The 12,596-nt window shown below is 34.1% G+C and overlaps 1 pseudogene; it reads right to left on the minus strand.

Annotated features, from left to right (window-relative positions):
* Positions 1-471: 471 nt before the first annotated feature.
* On the minus strand, positions 472-2,748 carry LOC105793380 ((+)-neomenthol dehydrogenase-like; annotated as a pseudogene).
* Between the last annotated feature and the right edge of the window lie 9,848 nt (positions 2,749-12,596).

Consider the following 12,596-nt stretch of genomic DNA (forward strand, 5'->3'; position numbering starts at 1 on the left):
AACCAAAACAAACATTAGCAACATAAATTCAAGTAAACAACATAACTAATCTCTCAAGTTGATATACATACAAAGTCTAATATCATCCAACTAATTAAAATCATTTCAAACAATAAACACATTAACAAAGTCCACAACTAATTAGACGCTGGAATCCAACAGTTCATTTTATAGTTTAAAGATTTTCCATGATAGATTCATTTAGGTTATCTATTTTTTATTTTTCTATGTTGGGTTAATCCAAATGCATGTTCAACATAAACATGGATAACATACTATATTGGACATAATCAGCTTAAACTCCGATATCTTGGATGATCATATATACATATTCTAACTCAAATTACCACATAAACATACTTTATTCAACTTAGTATTTAGGCTCTGTTTGAATGAGTCAGCACCTATCTTCGACTCAATCAGCATATATGTTCTATTAGACATAATGAGCATGAACACAGATAACATAAGTTTTCACTAACACATGATATATTCAACATAATCAGCAAAACATGAATAACTTGTGTGATCATGTATGCATGCTCTAACACAAATTACCACATATTCATGCCCTGTTTGACTTAGCACACATGCTCTATTGGACTTGGCATATATCCTCGACTTAATCCACATTAATGTTCCATTCGACACATACTTCAGAAAATGTAAAGTGTAGGTAACATAAATAGAATGTAGCAAAGCCCAAATTGTATTCGAATGTATAATCTCTAACCTCAGCAATAGTTCCAATCAAACGAAAAAGAGGGTGCATCTCAAAACTCTGCAACTTCAGTCTGATCAAAATAGCAACCAGTAGGGCCTCCGTCGGGGATGAGAGCACATTTAACGGGGCCTCTAGCGCCCTCTTCTGTCATGATCACCCCCGTGTGCCAATTCAAGTCAGTGTTAACATAACCAGGATGAACACAATTTATGCACATATTTGGATATTTTCTGGCTAGAATTCTTGTGTAACATTTAGGACCACCTTCGACATGCTGTAGGCTGGCAGCATTAACGGCCATCCGTTAGCTTCAAGAGCATTGTCTTTAAAATCCTTCAAGAATATTTGCAATATGCCGTCCAGTTTCTCTTCAGTTAGATTCTCTATATCTCTAAGTTCATTTCTGATGCTTTCACCAGGAACCCTCTACAAAATTTGAAGTTTACCATTATGCAATTGTGATGCCATTATGTACCATTTCATTGGCCTTTTCCGAACTTTCTACAAGATTATGGCACAGCCAGTGAAACAAAATTGTATAATAAATGTATTTATTAAAAGTTTATATAGAAACCAAGTAAAGCTTTGGTTAAAATGGTAAAGTTGAAGATTTGAAAACCACAGTGACTCAAGTTAAAATCTCACCATGTATGTCAAGAGCTTCAACAACAGTATAGTGTATAGAGATAACAATGGATTTTTACCTAATAGACTAGGAATTCTCAATTCAGTGAGTTTAGTCTTTATTCAATGATTAAAGCGAAGAATAAAACTAACTAGTTATGAGATTAAGCTCAAATTGTCACTGTATTACGGTCAATATTAATTTTGTTTTTACTGTAATTTGATTGATTTAGATGAATTATACTATTATATTTCTTATTCTTTTCCTATCTAACATGGCAAAATTCAATAAATTTGAAGTATATTAAAAATTCAAAAAAAATCAACATTAGATATAATATAAAACAAAAATTTATCCCAATCTCATTAATTATCTTGAAATAAAAATCATAATGAAAGTACCTTTAATTCGCTCCGAAGAGAAGAAACATTGACAATCCTAGCTCCTGAACTGGACAGCTGCAGCAGAGGGAGAAGGGTTTCAGTAACTCTTTGGACACCATAGTAATTAGTATTCAAGCAAACTTCTGCCTCTTCATATGTATACTTCATCACGCTTTGGACCATCTTTGCCACCTTCCCTGACAGCTGCACCAACAACTAATTAGCTCATTCATATAAATAATGGCTATAATACTGAGAAACACAAAGCTCCCCAACTATTAAGTTCTTGTACTTAACTTACCCATGCTGTAGAATCTATACCTAAGGCTTTGAGTTCATCTTCGTCAACTATAGCACCACTGGCTCCCGCATTATTTACCTGTCAAATGTAATATGATTTTATGAGCAATTGCAAAACTACAAATTTGAAATCATGTTGTCAAGATGCAGGCGATTAAGGTTGCTTTTGAAGATCTCTGTATAGGGTACTTACACCGACATTCATAGTTCATACCAAACTGCGTAACAGGGATCCTTACCAAGATATCAAGTCTTCCAAACTTCTGAGATAAGAAATCAGCCAATGATTCAACGCTAGCTTGATCCAAAACATTGAGTTGATGGAAAACTACATTTGACAATCCCAGCTGGTGGAGCTTGGCGGTTGCCTCATTTCCCCTCACTTTATTTCTAGCTGTTAATACAACTGCTACGCCATTTGAAGCGAGCTGCCTTACAATCTCAAACCCGATGCCCTTGTTTGCTCCGGTCACTACGGCATATCTACAAACACCGACAAGCGAAAATCCACCATCAACGAAACCACTTTAAACGATTTGACTGCCTGAAAACTGACCAATAAACCATATATAACTAACCTCTCTGCTTCATGTTTTCCACTGTTTTCCATTTCTGCAAGTCTTGAAGAATCTGAGTCTGCCATTGAAGTGAACCGATGAATGGAAATACCGGACAGCAAACCAAAAGGTTAATTCTCAAAATAAGTAACATTCATATTCAATATAAAGAAAGAAAAAAAAATCACAGAGTGTCTTACCTCTCTTTTAGTCGTTTTGCCCTCTCTTTTTCAACCTGTTTTCTTCTCAGATCTTTCTCTTAGCATATACGCGGATTTCGAAAAACAATTAGAGAACTACACTGTTTTATTTTATATTATACGGATGGCAAAAACGGCTAAATAAGGCTTATATGCCAATTCTTTTTCAATCAGTCCTTTACGTCATTTTAAATTTTATTTAGAGAAATAGGTGATTTAAAAAGTGAGCTCAACGGCATTTAACTATACACGCTTTTCCTTTAATTGAATGGTTTTATTTTTGAGTTTCAAATTCATTTTTTTATATCATGTTGTTTTAAGTCTCTTCTTATTTTTCTTCTATGAATATTTTTAACATATTAATTTCCTTAGTTAAATGGTTAAATAATAATATTTTGTATATGTATTTCACAGGTAAACATAATGATATTTCAAATAATTAATTGAAATATTTCACATATAAAAATATTTGAAATATCATACTCACAATGTAGATGAAAAACAATGATATTTGAAATATTTTACATATAAAATAATAATTATATTCAAAATAATTATTTCATTTTATAATATTAGAAATCACCATACCCACAATATATGTGGAGAAAATAAATATTTGACATATAAATATTATATGTAAAGAAAAATAGAGTAATGTCCGATCTTTTTAGATTTATGAGTAAGTAAATTTGGTGTCGTCGTTCGAATTTGATTAATGATTATTTATTTTTCTGTACAATATTTTCATTTTAATTTTATATTAAACATGTGAAACAATTTTTTGGTAAAGATGAGTGAACGAATTAGAGTCGTTATTTATTATGACAGTCAAATTTGCGAAATTGAAATTGAGGTCATTTTGTATTATCCCAATCTACATAATTAGCTTTTAACCGGAGCATCAAACTGAACGAGCTTCTATCAAGAGTTAGATATCTAACGTCAATGAACCTTGTAAGATATAATACATTTGAGTTTGAAATATAGATATCTACCATCAATGAACCATGTAAGATATGATACATTTGAGCTCAAATGCGACATAGATGTTGAGTTAATGTTTAATAGGCATTGCTCAACTAGAAATGTTAACTAGAGTTATATATCCAGTTTGTCGATGTAAAGGAGGGTGGTCCCAGTTCGACAACAGTTTCAGTTAATTTATTTTAGGAACAGGAAGCAGAAAATCCAATCACGTAGTTGTGCGGTGGTTTCATAGCGTTGTTGCAAAGCTCATATCAAAGAATGCCAGAATCATTTATGGAAAAACATTTCTTGGTTTCAACCTTTAATTTCAACTTTGACATACAATTGAGGTTAGTTGGTAACCCAAATGTAGAGACTCCAACATGACATTTTGTGAATGTCTTTCATTTCAACTTATGCAGATATGCCATCAAGTTACATGAATGGAAAATTCGTAAGTAATATTGGTTTTAGCGTAAGTTTGACGAGAACAAATGATGTTTTGCCAACAAACTACACTAGCGAAAGGACATACAATTCGGTACATGAAACTGCAATTGGGATTGATAATGAAGAGGAAGTTGAGAATGAAGAGGAAGTTAAAATCGATTATGATCCAATCTAGGAGTCTGAACTCGATGGTTTAGAAATTGCATTATTTTCTAAACTAGAGATCGTTCCTTCCAAACCAGAGGAGAATGATTTTGACAATGAAGGTCCAGACAATGCTAGAAGAACTCAACTAGATTTTACGAGGTATGAACCTCCACCCTACATGCTTAATAGCAACATTAATGCTTAAGATGGGTTAGAATTTTCAAAACTTCCTCATAGAAGACCCGGTCATGCGAGTTCTACTAATTTCGACGATTTACAAGTTGAAATGGAGTTTTCCTCCAAAGATATTATTATTGCAGTAAAACGATTTAGTAAGCATGGGTCAATTCCCATGTTACAAAATCAAGAAATCATGAATGCAACCATTCGAGAAACCTTGCTCATTGTTTCTCGAAGGACCATAAAATCTTATTAAATTCTCCTATTGTCATCCACAGTAGGCACCTGCTAGAATGAAGAGAACCTAATAAGGTCCATGAATTATGCCAAAAATGTCCTTTCAGCAATCTTTGTCAAAATTCTTAGTTCCCCAATTAAGCTTTTCGCCTTATCCAAATTAGGGGCAAGACCAGTAGAGGATTTCCCTTTTGAGCCCGCAAAGAGAGACAAAGTAGAACAATCCATACTGTTTGACTGTAAATTCATATATGGTATTTGCATTGATTAAGGCCTGCAATGAGAAGTTATTAATAAAAGACACAGAATCCACAAAGAGTTTCCAAATTGTCTCATTTAATGGAGTCTTTGATGATATTGGATTAAGGACACCTTAGATCATCTTTTCAATTGGGGATTGACAAGAATAAGATAATATCTTTAAATATTATTGATAAAAATCAAGAGTATACATAATATTTATACAACAGTAGTCACATAGGAATAGGAAAGATATATAATATATTCCTAAATGTATTCTTAAATATATGCCTAAAAGATATACAATAATATACAATATATTCCTAAAAGATAATATCCCATAATAATATACTAACACCTCCTCAAGTTGGAGCATGCAAATCATAAATGCCCAACTTGCTAAGAAGGTATTTAAATTGCGGTTTACCAAGCACCTTTATAAAAATGTTAGCCAAATGAATAAAGGTCAGAACATAAGAAGGTGCAATCAACCTATCCTTAACTGTATCCCTAATAAAGTGGCAATCAACTTCAATATGTTTAGTATGCTCGTAAAATTCAGGATTTTATGCAATATGCAATGCAGATTGACTATCACAAAATAAAGGAATATCTTTAGGATATGAACACCTAAGCTCAATAGTAAGGCCTTCAACCACTTCAGCTCACAAGTGACAGAAGCCATAGACATATACTTAGCATTGGTGGAAGAACGAGAAACAATATGTTGTTTTTTAGTTTTCTAAGAAATAGAAGATTGTCTCAGAAAGACAAGCTAACCAGTAAACGAATGTCGAGTTAACGAAAAAGTAGCCCAATTCGAATCATACCACCCATTTAAGGAGAAATCATTATCAGATCTTAATAAAATCCTTTGGAAGGAGAACCTTTCAAGTATTGGGCTATATATGGAGCTACATCTTAATTCTCCTGCCTGGACTCATGCATAAACTGAAATAAGACATGAATCAAGAATGCTAAATCAGGTCTGGTCACTGCCAAATACATCAAACGACCCATTAACAGTCTGTATGACTTAGGACAAGTCAAAACTGCCTATGTAGCATGCGCAAATATATGATTTTGCTCGATTGACGATTCTGCGGGCTTTACTCCTAAAATATCCATCTCTGAAATAATATCAAGTGCTTATTTCCTTTGACAAAGAAATATACCTAAAAAACTACGAGCTATCTCTATCCCTAAAAAATATTTTAAAACACCAAGATCCTTCATATGGAAGAAAAAATTGTGATACCTATTAAAAGTTCTCTAAGCAACGGAATCGTTTCCAGAAATAAGCAAATCATCAACATAAACTAGCACATTTATGTGCATAGATCCCTTAATGCATGTAAAGAGAGAATAATCACAATATGATTGAAGAAATCCATACCCTTTCAGTGCAGTAACCAACACTGATGACTCTATTTTAATCCATACAAAGACTTGCGCAAACAACAAACCATTCTAGGCTTATCAGGGGCAAAACCTAGAATAAGCTATATGAAGCTTCTTCATCTTCATCAAGATCACTATGCAGAAAGGCATTATGTACATCCATTTGATGTAACTCCCAATTTTTTGAAGCTGTAATGCTAAGAAAGCACGAATAGTCACTATTTTCGCCATAGCAGCAAAAGTTTCATTATAGTAAATACCCTATACTTGGTGATTATCAAAAAAAAAAATAAGGGGAGCTTTAAGTCTCTCAGTACTTCCATTGGAGTTATATTTAATCTTGTACACCCACTTACTACCTAGAGCTTTCTTTCCAGGAGGAAGTGTCTCTATAGACCAATTGCCATTATCTTCCAAAGTACGAATCTACTTTTACATAGCATCACGCCATCCTACATCCTTTACAGCCTCTTTAAAAGACTGTGGCTCAACCCCTACAGTAATAGTTGCAAAACAATTTCGATGTTTCATAGTAAATTTGTCACAATTAGCATAATGCACCACAGGAAATAAAGTACTTGAGGAAGGCTCTGAAGTAGGTGAGGTGGGAGATGGACTTTTCTTTATGGCGATATGAGTGAAAAAATCCTGAAGCTTTATTGAGGGAAATTTTTCCCAATGCTCTTGTCCCAATTCAGACGCATTATTGCCCAAAGCCCCATATATCCCTGTGTCATTAGAAAAAAAAAAGAAAACACCACATGTGTCAAAGAATCCGCAGGTGGCAAACTCATAGGCTGCGAAGGAACTATTGCAGGCTGTGACACTTCTGACTCACCAAGATATGTATCAAAAATCACATCTGCACTTCCATATGGCAGAGCGACATGGTTGAGCTCAATGGTTGCAGCATTCCTATCCAAATACGAAAAAATATCCTTAAAAAATTTGACATCATGGGACACAAAAAACTTCTTAGAATCCACATCATATAAATACCAACCCTTTTTGTCAAAAGGATACCCAACGAAAACACACTTTCAACTTCGACTAGCAAAATTATCACCTTTAGAACGTTGATTATGAGCAAAATAGTAGCAACCAAACACACGAAGATCATCAAACAAAAGAGGTATACCAAAAAACATTTCATAGGGTGTTTTACCATGAAGAAGAGGTGAATGAGTTTGATTGATAAGATGAGAAGTAGTCAAAACACACTCCCCAAAAAAGATATAGGTAGATTTTCTTGAAAATGCAAAGCATGAGCCACATTTAAAATATGTTGATGTTTCCTCTCCACTCTCCCATTTTGTTAAGGAGTACCAACACAAGCTGTTTGGAAAATAATGTCATTTATAAGAAAATAATATTGGAGACAATTAAATTCTATCTCATTATAACTTCTAACAAACTTTATCTGTTGAGAAATTTGAGGATCAATCATAGTAATAAATGACATGAAAATCTTGAAAACATCCTTCTTATTAACCAATAGATATACCTAAACAACATAGGAGAAATCATCAACCAATGTAAAAAATAATGAGATTCACGAGATGAAGGAGTGTCATGCAAACCCTATAAATCACAATGAACTAACTCAAAAATACGAGTGGCTTTTTATTCACTAATTAGAAAGTTATTTCTTGTTTGCTTAACATGATGACAAATTTTGCATGATTTATTCAAATGTTCTCTAGAGTTACTAACATAGAGAAGTAACTTCACAACTTTTTTGAAAGGGTGACCCAATTTTCTATGCCAAAGCTCCAAAGAGGATGTAGCTTCAATTGAAACCGCTTTAACCATTGATATTTGCTGGAAGTAGTAAAGTCCATTCCGCCTCTCACCTGCTCCAATCAACTCTCTCGAATGAATGTCCTGAATAACACATATGTTAGTAGAAAATTGGACAAAATAATTCATATCATCATTCAACTGTGAAATCGAAATTAAATTGTAGTTTAATTTAGGAACCTAAAGAACATGTTTTAAGTGAATTTTGCTTGTCAATTTAATCATTCCTTTTTGGATAGCCACCACTGTTTGACCATAAAGGAGTCCCACGAAACATGTTACAACTTTTGAAACATTCGTCAAACATATAAGATCACCTGTAACATGATTTGAACACCCCAAATCAATAATCCAATTATTCTTGGACTCACCATTCAACCGATTGGTAGTGGACTGTGTATTATCGAACACCGCCAGAAGAGATTGCCATTGCTCAACGGTAAAATCAGGAAGTGTCGTCCTCCTAACTTAGGCGGTGGTGGTGGAGAAGTCGAATCATCACTAGCCATTGAGAATGATAAAAAAAATTTGTGTTAAACACCTGTAATCACTGAATTTTGTCCGGTCTGTAGTTCGTGTTTTGTTTTATTTTATTTCATTTTATATATATGTTTTTTTTAATAATTTTTTGGGATTGGCCTCATTTGGGCTTAATGATTGGGTCCAATGGTTGGGCCTTTGGGGTTTGGGTAATTGGGTTTTAAGTAATTAGATTTTAAGCTTGTTTGGGCTTTAGCCCATTTTTATTTTTATTTTTATTTTTATAATAATTTTAAATATTAATTAAATAGTCATAATAAAATTTAAAAAAAATACAAAAAAATAAATGGCATTTTAGCCTTCGAACTTTTCAAAATTTACATTTTGGCCCCATATTTCCCTGAAATTACATTTTTCCCCTGGAAATTTTACACCCTTTACATTTTGGTCCTTCTGGGCATGACAAGACTGCCCCCAACCAGCATTCTTGCGTGCCCCGCTTGTCACGCCTGCCACCCCCAATGCATGGCCTTCCTTCCCCTAGCCACCTGCAGACAAAGGAATAGAAGACAAAAATGGTAAGATTAAAAGAGGAAAATGGAAGAGAAGAAGGGGGGGCAATCGAAAAAAAAAGGAGAAAAAGTGCAGAGAAAATTCAAAAAAATCCAAACAATAACAGCCCTCGCCACCGTCGTGCCACTACCCGCCACCGCAGCCACCGTACCACCACCTAGAAGCCAAGAGAAATTGAAACAAAAAGAGAAGCAAAACAAAAACGCAGCAGCAAAAAAACAAGAAAAAAGCAAAAAAGGTCCAAAAGAAAGCCCACGTCGTCCCTTCATCGCCATCAGGTACCACCACCGCCGTTGTACCTGTGGAGGAAGCGCCTCAAAGGCGCGCGTGGGGTTAAGGTGCGAAGAAGAAGAAGAAAGAAGAAAGAAAAAAGAAGAAGAAAAAGGGAGAAGAAAAAGAGAAAAGAAAAAGAGAAAGTAAAAGAAAAAAATTAAAAGTCAGTCGAGTCACCGAATTCATCGCTATGTTGGGTGAATATCGATAGCTCGTGTTAAATTCGGGACGCCCTTTTAAAAATAAAAAAAATTCAAAAATCCCCGTATTTAAAAATTTCTCGTGTTTTAATAGAATCCCGATTAAATGTTAAATTGAATTGAGTTAACACTAATTCGATGGTTTCATCGCCATATCGGGATGAATATCATCGATTCGTGTTAAATACGGTATTTTTTAAAGAAAAATCGTGTTTCAAAAATTTTCATATCTTCAAAAATTTCTCGTATTTCAAAAAATCTTCACTTTTTACGTTTTCAAAAAAAAATCCGTGTTTCAAAAAACTCTCTTGAATACTCTTTGATGTTATCGTGTTTTCAAAAAATTCCCGTGTTTGACAAATTTTCGTGTTTTCATGTTCTCAAAAAATTCTCATGTTTCAAAAAGCTTCGTGTTTTCAAAAATCCTCATGTTTCCAAAATCTTTGTGTTTTCAAAATTCTAGTGTAACAAAAATTTTCATATTTTCAAAAATTTCCCGTGTTTTCAAACATTCTCGTTTTTCGAAAATTTTCTTGTTTTCAGAAAAAATTTCTGTGTTTTATATATTTTCGTGTTTTCAAAAAAAAATCCCGTCTTTCAAAAATTTTCGTGTTTTCAAAAATTGACCGTGTTTCATAAATTTCCGTGTTTCAAAAAAAAATCTTATGTTTCGTAATTTATCAAATCTTTTGTGTTTTCAAAATAAAATTTTGTGTTTTCAAAATTTTCGTGTTTCAAAAAGAAAATTCGTGTTTTGAAAAAATTCTCATGTTTCAAATTTTTCGTGTTTTTTAAAAAAAATTTCGTGTTTCTAAAATTCTTGCGTTTTAAAAAAAAATTCGTGTTTTCAAAAAAAAGGGTTGTTGTGTTTCAAAATTCTCCTGTTTCAATCGAATCATGACTAATATTAAATTGAACTCATATTTTTGAAAATGAAGACAACACGCGTTTAACGAGATACCAATTTTGGGCGTCGCGAGGGTGCTAATACCTTCCTCGCGTGTAACCGACTCTCGAACCCTAATTTTCTCTAGATTTTGACGTGGACCTAAAATTGACTCTTTTTCAGAAAATTTGAAAAATAAATTTTCTTTTAAAAAAAGAGAATTTATTAGGTGTCCGATCACACCTAGAAAAAAGATTGGTGGCGACTCCCTTTGAAATCGGAATTCCGTTTTCAAATTTTCAACAATCAATTCGATTAGCGCCCGTGCCCAAAATTTTTAGGTCGCTACAGCTGGCGACTCCGCTGGGGACTTTTGAGAGTCGAGTCTAGTGTTAAACGCGTGTTGTCAAATTTTTAAAATCCTTTGTTCAAATTAATTTTTAATCGTGATCCTTGAATTTTATTTTTTGAAAAGTCATGCATTTGCATTCGGTTTTTTTAATTAATATTTTTCTAACTTGTTTTGTCTTTCTGTTTTTTTCAGCTTTAAGTTTTACGTTTTTTTAGTTGTTTTAGTAAAAATAAAATTTAAAAGGTTTGTGAGTTTCTCCCCACACACCGTGCACTTGCATTTTTTGCATAACATGAGCTCTCTGCCCGGGCTTCGTCCGTTTAAGTGGAAGTAAACGCTACGCCTTCGTGAGTTAACTCGTCCCTCCGCACAGGCTAGTAATTACTTCCGGGTTACATATGACTTATGCTTTCGTGAGTTAACTTGTCCCTCCGCATAGGCATAAGTAAATGTAATCCCTCGAATTGAACTCGCAAGCCCATGACGGGCGATAACCGAGGCTCCATACTTACCTTAGTAGGTGACAGTATGGACAATTCGAGTACCTTTCTAGAACCAAAACCACATATAGTGAACTGTACTAGCCACCCAATTAGAGTCATGCCGAACCTCTGTCCGTTTGATAGTTCCCAAAATAAGTAGACGGGAGAAACGCCTCTTACCTTTTATTTCTTTTACATTTACACTTATTTACAAATGAATTGAGTCTGTTTAATAAATTGGGCCGGATAGATTGTCTGATGGTATGTAGGGGAGGTTTCTTGTAAAGCATGTTGGGGAAAAAAAATGTTGGTCTATTCCACCAAATTGCGTGATTGAATAGCTTAATTTATTAAATTTTTCATAGTCTTTATTTCTCTTCTTCTGTTTATATCTGTTGTGATCTCTAACCAAGATTATTTGTTCTTTATTTTATTTTTCATCATGCATCGTAGACATCTCATTAGGAAGGTGTTGATTAGAGATTGGTTGCCAAAAACGGGTTTCTGATGGAGGAGTCAATTACACAAGTAACCGAGAAAAATGCTGTAGTTCGAGATTGGTCATTGAGAACTCAGAAAGCGAAAGGGGACAGTTTGAAGGAAGGATACACCTCTGATTTTCCCGAGCGTGTGACTTTGAATGCTCGTCAGAACGATCTCGAACACTTGACTGGGATTTGGAAACAATGGGACTCAGGCACTAGGGGCATCTTCATTGGCAAAATATTTTGTAATGGACTCTTTTGGATTAATGAAACGCCAAAATATGGGGCTAACTTGAAATCAACACCATTCTTTGCATATTTATGCATGACTGACATTCATCATCCATCCATTCATTCATTCATTGCATGCATATATCACCCTAATCATTCGCTAAGGCCAAAACCGTATAATCCACAATTGCAACACTACAAGTCTGGAATCACGTCATTCTAGAGCTATGGATGATGAACTCAACGAGAGTGATACAATTGAGGATATTTCAATGATACGCTCTTATCCCCCAAGACATATTTTGAACAATTAGACTGCTATAGACCTTATTGTAGTTTCTAAGTCCTCTTCAGAGTAATGCCCAATGTTAATTCTCCATTATTTTGTATGCCCCTAAGTAATGGGATTCCTTTTGTAAGAGCT

Source organism: Gossypium raimondii, chromosome 7 (assembly GCF_025698545.1).
Source record: "Gossypium raimondii isolate GPD5lz chromosome 7, ASM2569854v1, whole genome shotgun sequence".
Classification (NCBI taxonomy): Eukaryota; Viridiplantae; Streptophyta; class Magnoliopsida; order Malvales; family Malvaceae; genus Gossypium; species Gossypium raimondii.